Below are 13,591 nucleotides of genomic sequence, written 5' to 3'. Positions count from 1 at the left end.
GAACTAGATGGTCTTTGGATTCCTTTCTCTCTCTGACATTCCCTGAGTTTGTCCTTTTCTAGAAATGCATCACATGATCCTAGTTTAAACCACTTGTCTTCAGGTCCTTGGGTCTTCCTCAACTCTAAAATGGTACTAAAAGACACACCTCTCCTGGTTGTTGTGAGGAAGACATTAAATGCACTGTTCAGGTTAAAGCAGGTGATCAAAAGTTGCTTCTATCCTCCTGCCCAATCAGGAACAAAGGTTTTCCTGTCTAATCCTTGCTCCTCCTTGGAATAAGAGTCCCTTTTATCAGCCGACCTAAAATTTAGGAAGGAAGAAAATGGAAATGTACATACCCTTCTCGTAAAACGTTTATAGAAATGCAGTGAACAAATATTAAGTGTGCAGATTAATGAATCTTCGCAAAGTTAACACACCAGTATAAACAGCCTTTATATAGAGAAATAGAACATTGTCAGAGCACCAGGACTTCCCTGTTGTCCACACCCTCATAAGTCACTTCTTTCCCCCAAAGGGTAACCACTGTTCTGACTTGTAAGAGCTCTGATTACTTTCTGTAAATAGAATCCTACATGATGTACTCTTGTTGTCTGGCTTCTTACATGTATACTGTTTGTGAGATTCATCCATGTTGTCACATGAGCAGCAGTTCCTTTATCCTCATTGCTGTTCAGTAGTCCATTTTGTGACTATACCATGACTAATTTATCTGTTCCACTGTTTGTGGACATTGGAATTATTTCAGTTTTTTTCCTATTACGAATAAAGTTACTATGATCCTCCTTGTATTTACTTTCTTAGGTGAATATATGTTTCTGTCAAGTATATTATCTAGAGATGAAATTGATGGCATATTGGATGTGCATACGTTAGCAGATATTGCCAAATAGTTTTCCAAAGTGGTGGTAGCACACACCAGCAAGATATGAGTTGCAGTTACCCTTTGCCTTTGATAACACATGCTGTCACGTATGTGGGTATACAGGGGTATCTTATTTTGCTTTGCTTCATTCACGCATTCATTTATGTAGCACAAACTTCTGTGATATACAGCTGTATGACTTTTTAAAGATTTGTTTATTTACTTAGTTATTGTTATTACTTTTTATCCTCCCTCCCCAGGTGGTTCTCTCCTCTGTCCGCTCATTGTTTGCTCTCCTTCTCCAGAAGGCACCAGGAACCGAACCCAGGACCTCCCACATGGGAGGCGAGTGCCCAAGGGCCTGAACCACATCCGCTCCCCACAGCTTTATGACTTTTTCTAATGCATAGAGTTAGGTATACATCCCCACAATCAAGGTACAGAACAGTTCCATCATCCCGCAAATAGCCATATGTTGTGCCTTTGTATTCAACTCCTCCCCCTTTCCCAATCCCTGGCAGCCCTTGATCTGATCTCCATCCCTATAGTTTTGCCTTTTCTATATTGTCAAGTAAATGGAACTATATAGTATGTAGCCATTGGAGTCTGATACTTTTCACTTAGCAAACTGCCTTGAGAATCATCTATATTGTTGTGTGTATCAGTGGTTTATTACTTTTTATTGTTGAATATAGTAGTCCATTGTGTCGATGTACACAGTTTTCTTATCCATTCCCCAGTTTAGAGACATTTGTGTTGTTTCCAGTTTTTGTTTCTTATAAACAAAATTGCTATAAAGATTTCTGTATGGTTTCTAGGTTCAAGTTTTCATTTCTTTTGGATAAATATCCATGAATGGGATTACTTGGTTATATGGTAAATGAATGTTTACCTTTTAAAAAATCTGCTGTTTTTGTGGAGTGGCTGTATCATTTTGCATTCCCATTAACAGTGTATGAGAGTTCCAGTTGCTCTGTATGCTTGTCAGCACTTGGTATTACCTGGTCAGATATGTGATTTCCAAATATTTTCTCCTATTGAGTCAGCTGCTTTTTCACCCTTTTGACAAAGTCCTTTGTGGTGCAAAAGTGTTTAATTTTGAGGAGGTCCCATTTATCTGTTTTTGTTGTTGTTCTTGCTCATGCTTTGGGTGTGAGGTCCAAGAAACCACCAGCTCCACAAGATCTTGAAAATGTTTCCCTACATTTTCTTCTAGTAGTTTTATGGCCCTGGCTTTTATATTTAGGTCTTTGATCCATTCTGAGTTGACTCTTGTATGGGTAGTGAGATAGGGAACCTCTTTCATTCTTTTGGTTATGGATATCCAGTTCACCCAGCACCATTTGTTGAAGAGACTTTTGTCCCAGTTACATGGAATTGGTAGGTTTGTCAAAAGCCAGTTGACCATAGAGGTGAGTGTCTGTTTCTGGACTATTCTTTTTTTTTTTAATAGTCTTTTTTTTTTAAAGATACATAGATCACAGAAAATGTTACATGGAAAAATAGAAGAGGTTCCCGTATACCCCACATCCCACACCCCCACTCCTCCCACATCAACAACCTATTTCATCGCTGTGGCACATTTATTGCATTTGGTGAATACATTTTGAAGCACTGCTGCACCACATGGATTACGGTTTACATTATAGTTTACACTCTCCCCCAGTCCATTCAGTGTGTTATGGCAGGGTATATAATATACAGCATCTGACCCTGCAGTGTCATTTAGGAAAACTCCGAGTCCCAAAAATGCCCCCACATCACATCTCTTCTTCCCTCTCCCTGCCTTCAGGAATTCCTGTGGCCACTGTCTCCACATCAGTGATACAATTTCTTCCATTGGTAGAGTCACAAGAGTTCTATAGTAGAATACCAGTGAGTCCACTCAAAGTTTTATAATATTTTTCTTTTTTTAATATCCCAATTTATCTTTTAGTTTTACTAAATTAGTATGTATTCTATTTCTGATCTTTAAACCTATCACTACTGTTTCATTGTCCTACTAATTGAATTTGGCAATATGTTAGGCTTCATTTTTGAAGACATTTTGGACCACAGAGGGGTTCAAATATGGCAGGGGAGGAACACTGGTGTGGAGTGTTATTGATGAGGGACACATGGTTGGGAGGGAGTCCTCCAGGGCATGTGTAAAGGGTATATAAAAATGTTCAGATATTCGTTGGGTATTTTCATAGTAGTTACAGTTACAAATGACAACTGAGGTAGTGCTGACTTCCTAGCCAGGGGAGCTCTGTCACATTCCTCCATGGAACAACAACAGTCCCCCAAGTGCAAGGGCAAAGACCAACAAAGATGGATGGTCCAATGATAAGCCCTTAATACTGATGACTATGCTTATGAGCCTGTGTGCCTGAAATTTCAACTAGGCCCAGAGCTGCAGGGTATATACCTACGAGTTACCTCCCGAGTGCCTCCATGTTGCTCAAATGTGGCTACTCTCTAAGCCAAACTCGGCATATAAATGCATTACCTTCCCCTCTGGCATGGGACATGATTCCCAGAGATGAGTCTCCCTGGTGCAGAAGGATTACTACCAATCACCATCTGGTGATGCAACTATGAAAAGACCTTAAATAAAAAGGGAAAATGGTAGAGACAAATGAGTTTATATGGCTAAGAGACTTCAAAATGAGTGGGGAGGTCATCAGAGGGGTCCTGCTTACACATGTCACAGCAGGATCCCAGAGACAGCCAAAATAGGTACAACCCCAGGGACAGGTGCTCCTGAGGGCTCTGGAGACATACAGGTTCTATGGTCATGGCAGATGGCTCTGGAGTGTGATGGAGTTGGACTCACATGTGACCTTACTACACATGCCTCTTCTGTCACTTTTACTGAATCTGTGGTTGGCCCTGGGGTTGGTATATACTCAGGAGACTTGAATCTCTGGACTGGCCATGTGCCAGCTGGGCCCTGAGCCTCAGCAGAGTTGTAACTCCTATTCTCCAATTCATTGGACTTACCCAGGTCAGCTAACAGCAACATGAAGATGGTTAACCACCACACCAGGGAATTGAGAGTGCCTACAACTGCAAGCAGAAGAATCACATCCATCAGCCATGTGGAATAAAATGTGGCCTATCAATTCTATTCCACTGATCAATTGTCTATCTTTATGCCAATACCCTGCTGTTTAACCATTGTAGCTTTATAATAGAGAGTCCTCCCACATTGCACTTATTTTTTCAGGATTTTTTTTTTTTTTTTTTTGCTATTTGGGTCCCCTTTCCATTCCAAACAAATTTGGAAACTGTCTTTTCTGTCAGCTGTTGGAATTTTGATTGTTATTGCATTGAATCTATAAATCAGTTTGAGTAGGATTGACATCTTCATGATATTTAGTCTTCCAATCCATGAACAGAGAAAGTCTTTCGATTTGTTTAGGTCTTCTTGGATTTCTTTTATCAGTGTTTGGTAGTTTTCTGAATATAGGACTTTTAAATCTTTTGTTAAATTGATTCGTAGGTATTTGAGTATTTTTGTTGCTATCGTAAATGAAATTTTTTCTTGATTTCCTCCCCAGATTGTTCAATACTACTGTACAAAAACATTACTGATTTTTGCGTGTTGATCTTGTATCCTACCACTTTTGCTGTACTCGTTTATTAGCTCAAGTAGCTTTGTTGTAGACATTTTGGGAATTTTCTAATATAGGATCATGTCATGTATGAATAGTGAGTTTTACTTCCTCTTTTCCTATTTGCATGACTTTTATTTTTCTCTCTTGTCTGATTGTTCTAACTAAAACTTCTAGTACAATGTTGAATAACAATGGTGACAGTGGGCATCGGCGTTTTTCTGGATCATAGAGGGAAGGCTTTCAACCTTTCCCCATTGAGTACGATGTTGGCTGTGCCTTTTATCATACTGAGGAATTCTTCTATTCCTATCTTTTGAAGTGTTTTTTATCAAGAAAGCATTCTGGAAATTATTGAATGCCTTTTCTGCATCAATTAAGGTGATCGTGTGGTTTTTTCCCTTAACTTAGTTAATATGTTATTTGTATGTTGATTGATTTTCTTATGTTGAACCAGCCTTGCATACCAGGAATAAATCCCACTTGGTCGTAGTGTATAAGTCTTTTGATATGCTGTTGGATTTGATTTGCAAGTATTCTGTTGAGAATTTTTGTATCTATGTTCATTAGAGAAACTGGTCTGTAATTTTCTTTCTTTTTTTTTTTTTTGTAGTGGCTTTATCTGTCTTTGGTATTCGGGTGATGTTGCCTTGATAAAATGTGTTGGGTAATTTTCTATCCTCTTCAATATTATGGAAGAGTTTAAACAGGATTGGTGTTAATTATTCTCAAAATGCTTGATAGAATTCACCTGTGAAGCCATCTGGTCCTGGACTTTTCTTTGTTAGGAGATTTTGGATAACTGATTCAATCTCCTTAAATGTTATTCTTTTGTTATTGAGTTCTATATTTCTTGTAGAGTCAATGTAGCTTGTTTGTCCATTTCTAGGAATTTGTCCACTTCATCTAGGTTGTCTGCTTTGTTGGCATACAGTTTCTCATAACATCATCTTGTATTAGTCAGCCAAAAGGATGCTGATGCAAAATACCAGAAATGGGTTGGTTTTTATAAAGCTTAGTTACCAGGCCATAAAGCCTAAGTTATTTCCCTTACCAAAGTTTTTTGCCACTTGTTGGAGCAAGATGGCTGCTTACTTCTGCCAGAGTTCAGGCTTCTTGGGTTCCTCTTTTCCCAGGGTTCATTTCTCTTCAGGCTCAGCTCCTCTGTTTTCTCCACAAGGTCAACTGTAGACTATGAGGCTCTTTAGTCTTTACCTTATTCCACAAGGCCAGCTATAGACTATAAGGTGACCAGCTCTGTTTCTCTCCCTAGGGCTTCTGCAGTATCTAAGGAGCCATCTCAATTCCTGTGTGTTCTTTTCCTGTGTGTTCACTTTCCGGGTTCCAGCTCAAAACTCCAGTATCAAAACTCCAACATCAGAACTTCAACTCTGTCCTTTGCCATGTCTTTTATCTGTGAGTCCCCCCCCCCATCAAGGGGTGGGGACTCAACACCCTACTGATGTGGCCCAATCAAATCCCTAATAATAATTTAATCACACCCAGGTACAGACCAGTTTATAAACATAATCCAATATCTATTTTTGGAATTCATAACTGTATCAAACTACTACACATTTTATAATTCTTTTTTTTCTGTGTGGTCAGTTGTAACATCCCCTCTTTCATTTCTTTTTTTTAATTTTTTTAATTTTTTAAAAGAAGCTCTAGAGTACTTAAATGTTACATCAAAAATATAGGGGATTCCCATATACCCCACCCCCCACACACACTTTCCAACATTAACACCATCTTCATTATTGTGGTACATTTGTTACAATTGATAGACACATATTGAAGCATTGCTACTAACCATGTCTGTAATTTACATTATAGTTTACATTTTGCCCCACACAATTGTGTAGGTTTTGACAAAATGTTTAATGGCCCGTATTTGTCACGGCAGTGTCTTGCAGGATAATTCAAATGTCTCCAAAATGTTCCCATATTGAACCATATTCTTTCCCCCCCACCCCCACCCCGAACCTCTGGTGGCTACTGCCTTTATAACAACTAATACAAGTTCTTCCATTGCTAGAATAATAAGTCTACCATAGAAAAAGAGTAGAATAATAATAAGTCTACTTTAGTCCATTGTTCATTCCCCAATCTTGAGGATTTGGGGATGGTGATGCCCACTTTGTTTCTGATTCAGAGGGGCCTTGGATCCCATGGCGCAGTTGGATAGAATTGTCTTGCTTGCAGTTGTAGATACTCTCTGGTTTGGGGATACTCTCTGGGTAAGACTAGTGAACTGGAGAGTAGGTGTTGCAACTCTGATCAGATTCAGGGCTCAATTGGCATATGAACAGACTGAAGATTTAAGTCTCTTGGACATATATTTAACAAGTATAGTGCTAATAATAGGTTCAAATAAAAGGGACATGTGACTCAGGCCAAGTCCCTGGCCCCTTGGTGCACTGATATAAATGGACTCTCACTCAAGAAGATGCACAGAAGTGGACACAGGAGGAAAAAGAGCTCCACAAACATGGCTGAGGAGAGAAGTTTGATCCTGTGACCCTTGGGAAGAGATGAGCAATATGCCTGATAGTTCACCATGCTGAGAAAGCCCAGAAAGAAACAAACCCTATGCCAGGCTGGAGCTGAGGGAGAAGAAGGCTGAACCTTCACAAAGATTGGCAACCTCCTTGCTTCAACATGTGGCAACTGACTTTGGTGAGAAATCAACTTTGAGTTGGGCTTTTTAGGACCTTGTAATTGTAAGCTTTTACCCCAAATAAATACCCTTTATAAAAGCCAAAAAAAAGAGCCTTGTGTAGGGAAACTATAAATTACTCTTAATTCTATTACATTGGGGAGCATATATTCCAAAGTGAGGCCTGCTGGCAGGGTGCCAAATTCTTGAGATTGTCTGCCCTGCTTATAGTCTCTAGATGTCTCTAGAGCCCTCAGGAACCCCACTGTTTGAGACACTGTTCACTGTGGCAGTCAAATGAGATCCTGCTGAGACGTGCATAAGTGTAACCTATGCAATGATCTCTGACTCACTTTGAAATCTCTTTGCAATAAAAACTCATTTGTATTTAATATTTCCCCATTCTGGTCAAGGTCTTTTTCCAGATGCATCACTAGTCATTGCTTGGTAATAATCCCTAGGTGCCAGGGAGGCTCATCACCAGGAGTCCTGTCCCACTCCAGGGGGGGAAGGTAGTGCATTTATATGCTGAGTTTGGCTTAGAGGGAAGCCACGTTTGAGCAATGAGGAGGCTTTCAGGGGGGTAATTCTTAGGCAATATATAATACTAGCAGAACTCACCGGGATGAGAATTCAGTATTCTTCAGTTATTGTGTGGGTCTCTACCCACCAAGACAATGCCCCATGAACATTTGAACATGTTCATATGCCTTAGAGGCCCCCCTTTCATTTCTGAATTTATTAATTTGCATCTTCTCTCTTTTTTCTTTGTTAGTCTAGCTAAGGGTTTCTCAATTTTATTGATCTTCTCAAAGAACCAGCTTTTAGTTTCATTGATTTCATTAATTTCTGCTCTAATCCTTATTATTTCTTTCCTTCTGCTTGAGTTGGGATTGGTTTGCTGTTCTTCTAGTTCCTCCAGTGTTCAGCTAAGTCTTTGATTTTAGCGCTTTCTTCTTTTTTAATATAGGCGTTTAGGGTTATAAATTTTTCTCTCAGCACTGCCTTCACTGTAGCCTCCTCCCTTTTCCTGTGAAGGAAATAATTCCACTCCATTCTGCATCCTCAGTAACCAATCCTGTCAGTAGGGAGGGTGTTTGGGAGGGTTGGATCTCCTTAGTCCCATGCTAGCCCCCAAGGCAAACAATGTCATGGCCCCAGGTCTGGAAAGGCTTGTGGGACACAACAGACCAAATCTGTGACCAAATGCTGAATCAACCTTGGGCTGTGTCCCTCTGTCTCCCCTTTCCTGGGGAGGTGGACTCCCATGGCCCACTCTGTCCTTTGCCACTGGCCAGAGTATGGACGGCTCAGTGCTGTATGTTCTGGGGGTGGGGGACTGGACACTGGCAGCTGCAGCTTTTACTCACAGAGTTTTCCCATTTAGATTCTTTTCCTCTGCCCCACCCCCCCCCCAGGTGGTATCCAGCCTTTCCCTTGTGTTCTAAGCCCTAGAACATTTTTTTTTCATACCATTTCTTCCTGTCCTCTAGCTCTTTTTCTGGGAGAGAAATGAGTCCTTGTCTCTCTAATCCCCCATCTTCCCAAAAGTCAAGGAAGTTGTATTATTTTTCAACTTTCTGTTGGTGACTGGACCAGCCCTCATTGCTGCTCCATTCTGCCAGCTCTGCCACCAGTGCTACATGCCCCAGCCCCTCAGCCACTGCTATCATAATCAGGACTGTGTAATTGTTTTTATTTCAAAATGTTGTGTAGCTGGAATTATGGGAGTGGATGTGGCTCATGTGGTTGGGTGCCTGCCATGTTCAGTTTCCAGGCAAGCAATGAGCAGACAATGAGCAGACATTGAGCAAAAACAATGAGCAAAATCAGCAAGCAGACAATGAGCAAAAAAACAACAAGCAAGACAGTGAGCAAACAATGGACAGTGAGCACAAAAACAAAACAACCAGGAAGCAGATGTGGCTCAAGCAGCTGGATGCCTGCCTCCCACATGGGAGGTCCTGGGTTAGGTTCCTAGTGTCCCCTAAGAAGGAACAAAACAGACAATGAGCAAGAACAATGAGCAGAAAATGAGCAAAAACAGCAAGCAAACAGATGAGGGAGCCATCTTGGGGAAAAATAAAATATTTTTTAAAGTGCTATAAAAAATGTTATATAGCTGGAATTATGAAGTGTGTGAGGGTTCTCTAGAGAAACAAAATCAATAGGAGATATATAGATTGCTATAGATAAACTATGTTGTGGGTTGAATTGTGTATCCCCAAAATATATATTGATGTCTTAGCCCCCAGTCCTGCACAATTTGGCCTTATTTGGAAATAGGGTCATTGCAAATGGAATTAGTTAAGATGAGGTCACATTAGTGTGGGTGGGCCCCCAATCCAATATGACTGGAGTCCTTATAAGAAGAGAAGAACAGTCAGGAAAAAGGGAGAAGTTTTATTTCATCTTTTCCAAATGATATGCCTTTTATTTCCTTTTTCGCTTACTGCATTGGTTAGAACTTCTAGTGCTCTGTGTAGTATAAGCGGTGAAAGCAGACATCCTTGTCTTGTTCCTGAACTTAAGAGGAAAGCATTCAGTCTTTCACCATTGAGTATATTATTAGCTGTAGGTTGTTCGTAAATGCTCCTTTTCATGTTGAGGAAGTTCCCCTGTATTCCTACTTTGCTGTGAGTTTTTATCATGAATGTGTGCTGATCTTGTTAAATGCACTTTTTTGTATACATTGACATGATCATGTGATTTTTCTTTAGTCGAAAACAGTGGATACATTGATTGATAATTAAATATTCAACCAGCTTTGCATCTCTGGAATAAACACCACTTTATTATTGTGTATAATTATTTTACTATACTGCTAAATTCTATTTACTATTATTTTGCCAAGGAATTTTACATTCATGAGTAGCATTTCTTTTTTCTTTTTTTCTTTTTTCTGTCTTCATCTGACTTTGGTATAAAAATGAATTGGGACGTGTCCCCTTCTTGTCTTTTTCATGAAGAGATTGTGTAGAATTGGCACTAATCTTTCCTTAAATGTTTGTTAGACTTCTGCAGTGAAACCATTTGGATCTGGAGATTTTTTTAAATTATGAATTATTTTTCTTGGTAGTTAATAGGGCTATTCTATTTCATATTGAGTGAGTTGTAGTATTTCATGTTTTTTGAGGACTTGTTCCATTTTATCTAAGTTTCCAAATTTATGTAGAGTTGTTCACAGTATTCCCTTATCCATCTGATATCTTCAGAGTCTATAGTCATTCCCTGTTTCATTGTTTATATTGGTAATTTGAATCTCTTTCGTCAGTTGTGCTAGAGGGTAATCAATTCTAGTTGATACATTTAAAGAACAACCTTTTTTTGTTGATCTTCTCTACTTTTTTGTTTTCAATTTCATTGATTTATGCTCTAATATTAATTATTTCTTTCCTTCTGCGTTCTTTGGTTTATTTTTATTTTGGTCTTCTTTTCCTAGGTTCTTGACATGGGAACTTATTGGTTTTAGACTTTTCTGATATATGCAATTATTGCTATATATTACCCTTTCAGCACTGCTTTAGCTACAGATTTTGATAAGTGTATTTTCATTTTCTTCCATTATAATGTATTTTTTTGAAATTTCCCTTTGTCCCATGGATTTTTAAAATGTGATATTTCATTTCCAAGTGTTTTGAGATTTTCCTGTCCTTCTGTGATTTATTTTCTGACTTTATTTCATTGTGGTAAGTGAATATACAGTGTGATTTCTTTTTTTTTTAATTGTTGAGGTTTATTTTATGGCCCTGCATATCTTGGTATATGCTCCATGGGCAACTGAAAAGAATATGTATTCTGATGTTGTTGAGTGGGGTGTTTTATTAATTTCAGTTTTCAATGAGATCCTGTTTGATTATGGTGTTGTTGAGTTCTTCCATATCCTTGTTCATTTTATAATTGTTTTATCAATTGTTAAGAGATAGATGTTGAAATCTCTATAAATTATGAATTTGTATATATTTTTTTCTTTCAGTTCTATCAGTTTTTACTTTGCATATATTGTAGCCCTATTGCTTGGTGCATGTACACTTAAGATTGCTGTGTCTTCTGGGTGGAGTGACCCTCTTATCATTGTATAATGCCCCTCTCTGTCTCTGGTAATTGTCTTTGTGCTGAAGTCTATTTTATCTAATGTTACTATATCAACTCCTGCTTTTTTTGATTAATGTTTCCTGATGTGTCCTTTTTCATCCTTTTACTTTGAAGCTGCCTATATCATTATATTTAAAGTTTCCTATACAGAGCATACAGCCATACTTTTTTTTTTTTTAAAGATTTATTTTTATTTATTTAATTCCCCTCCCCTCCCCCGGTTGTCTGTTTTCTGTGTCTTTTTGCTGCGTCTTGTTTCTTTGTCCGCTTCTGTTGTCGTCAGTGGCACGGGAAGTGTGGGCGGTGCCATTCCTCGGCAGGCTGCTCCCTCCTTCGCGCTGGGCGGCTCTCCTTATGGGTACACTCCTTGCGCGTGGGGCTCCCCTACGCGGGGGACACCCCTGTGTAGCACGGCACTCCTTGCGCGCATCAGCACTGCGCATGGGCCAGCTCCACACGGGCCAAGGAGGCCCGGGGCTTGAACCGCGGACCTCCCATGTGGTAGACGGACGCCCTAACCACTGGGCCAAAGTCCGTTTCCCCAGCCATACTTTTAAAGTCACTCTTCAAATCTCTGTCTTTTAAATGGTGCATTTAGGCCGTTTACATTTAATGTAATTATTGGTACATTAAGTCTTAGGCCTGCCATTTAATTTTTGTTTTTTGATTGTTTGTTTTCTTTTTCCTGCCTTCCTGTGTTTACATTGAAATTTACCTTGATTTACCTATAGTATTTTTGAGTGTGACTCTCTGTATAGCTTTTTAGTGGTTTCTCTGAATTGAATTATATATACATAGCTTATAGTCTACTAGTGCCATCATTTTACCAGTTTGAGTGAAGTGTAGAAACCTTACCTCCCTTTTACATTCCTTTATTCTCCCCTGCTTATAATAAAATTGTCTTAAATATTTCCTCTACACCCATTGAGAACATGAGTTCATGTATATTTTTATTTGGGGCTACTTACTTTTTAATGTGAAGTGGATCACCAGATGCCCTACCTGAAGCTTTACCCATTGGGAGGATTCCACTTACCACTCTCTTATATGGCTACATTTGGTGGCAGTTGTGATTCAACAAAAATCCATTTTCAATTTGTACCCAGATATCAAGCTGACACATACATGACTTAAGCTCAGCATTTTTCAGCATTTAGCAGATGGTAACAAGGCACTCCCTGTTCCATTAGTCTTATGGAACAAACTAAAGGAGACACCCTGGTACAGGAGTGGCAAAGGATATAGGAGTTTACGTCATTTACTTGTAATATTTGCCCTACTTGTATCGGTTTCCAGATCACCATCTTATGATGGTTATTTTCCTTCTTAGCTTGCCAGGGCAGGTGTAACAAATACAAAAGACTGGTTGGCTTAAACACCAGGAATTTGTTGTCTCAGTTTTGGAGGCTAGAAGTCCAAAATCAAGGCATAGACAGGATCATGCTTTCTCTGAAGTCTGTAGCATTATGGTGGCTTTCCAGCAATCCATTACTCAGTCTTTGCTTCCATCACATAGAAGTCTCTCTCCACATCTGTCTGCTATTGTGTCCAAATTTCCTCTGATTATATGGACCCTAGTCATATTGGATTAAGGCCAACCTGATTCAGTTTGGCCTCACCTTAACTAATCAGATTTTTTAAGATCCTATTAACAAATGAGTTCACATCCACAGGAATGGGGTTTAAGACTTGTGGTATTTTGAAGCTTTTGTGGACCCCAGGGAAAAAATTATGTCCTTGGAGCTAATCCATTCCTGTCTATGAACCTTTTGTGGGTAGGACCTTTTGTTTAGGTTACTTCAGTTGGGGCAAGGTCCAGGGTGGGTCTTTTTTTTTTTAAATATTTATTTATTTATTTATCCCCCCTGTCCCCAGTTGCTACTCTCTGTGTCCATTCGCTGTGTTCTGTGACCACTTCTATCCTTATCAGCGGCACCAGGAATCTGTCTCTTTTTGTTGCATCATCTTTTTGTGTCTACTCTCCATGTGTGCGGCACCATTCTTGGGCAGGCTGCACCTTCTTTCGTGCTGGGCCGCTCTCCTTATAGGGGGCACCCCTTGCACGTGGGGCTCCCCTATGTGGGGGACACCCATGTGTGACGCGGCACTCCTTGCATGCATCAGCACTGCACATGGGCCAGCTCCACATGGGTCAAGGAGGCCCAGGGTTTGAACCATGGACCTCCCATGTGGTAGGCAGATGTCCTATCCATTGGGCCAGGTCCGCTTACCTAGGGTGGGTCTTAATTGTCTTACTGGAGCCCTTTATAAATGGGATGAATATGGAGAGACAGAGAAAGCCACAGGAGCTAAGAGAAAGCCAAAGGAAGCCAGAAGATGAAGCAGCAAAACCTGAGAGAAGGTAAAGAA

General features: G+C 39.8%; 1 long non-coding RNA gene across 6 annotated transcripts in view; it reads left to right on the top strand.

Annotated features, from left to right (window-relative positions):
- LOC111766500 (uncharacterized) overlaps window positions 1–13,591 on the top strand; it is a 42,444-nt gene that overhangs the window by 10,801 nt on the left and 18,052 nt on the right. Inside the window, exon 5 of one of the 6 annotated variants that reach the window (XR_009184506.2) lies at window positions 1,129–1,681. The exons of the other annotated variants lie outside the window; for them this stretch is intronic. This is a non-coding gene — a long non-coding RNA (uncharacterized lncRNA). Of the gene's footprint in view, window positions 1–1,128; window positions 1,682–13,591 lie in introns of those variants that run through there. 6 annotated transcript variants of the gene reach the window in all.

Source organism: Dasypus novemcinctus, chromosome X (assembly GCF_030445035.2).
Source record: "Dasypus novemcinctus isolate mDasNov1 chromosome X, mDasNov1.1.hap2, whole genome shotgun sequence".
NCBI lineage: Eukaryota > Metazoa > Chordata > Mammalia > Cingulata > Dasypodidae > Dasypus > Dasypus novemcinctus.
This window is presented reverse-complemented; position numbering and strand designations above follow the sequence as displayed.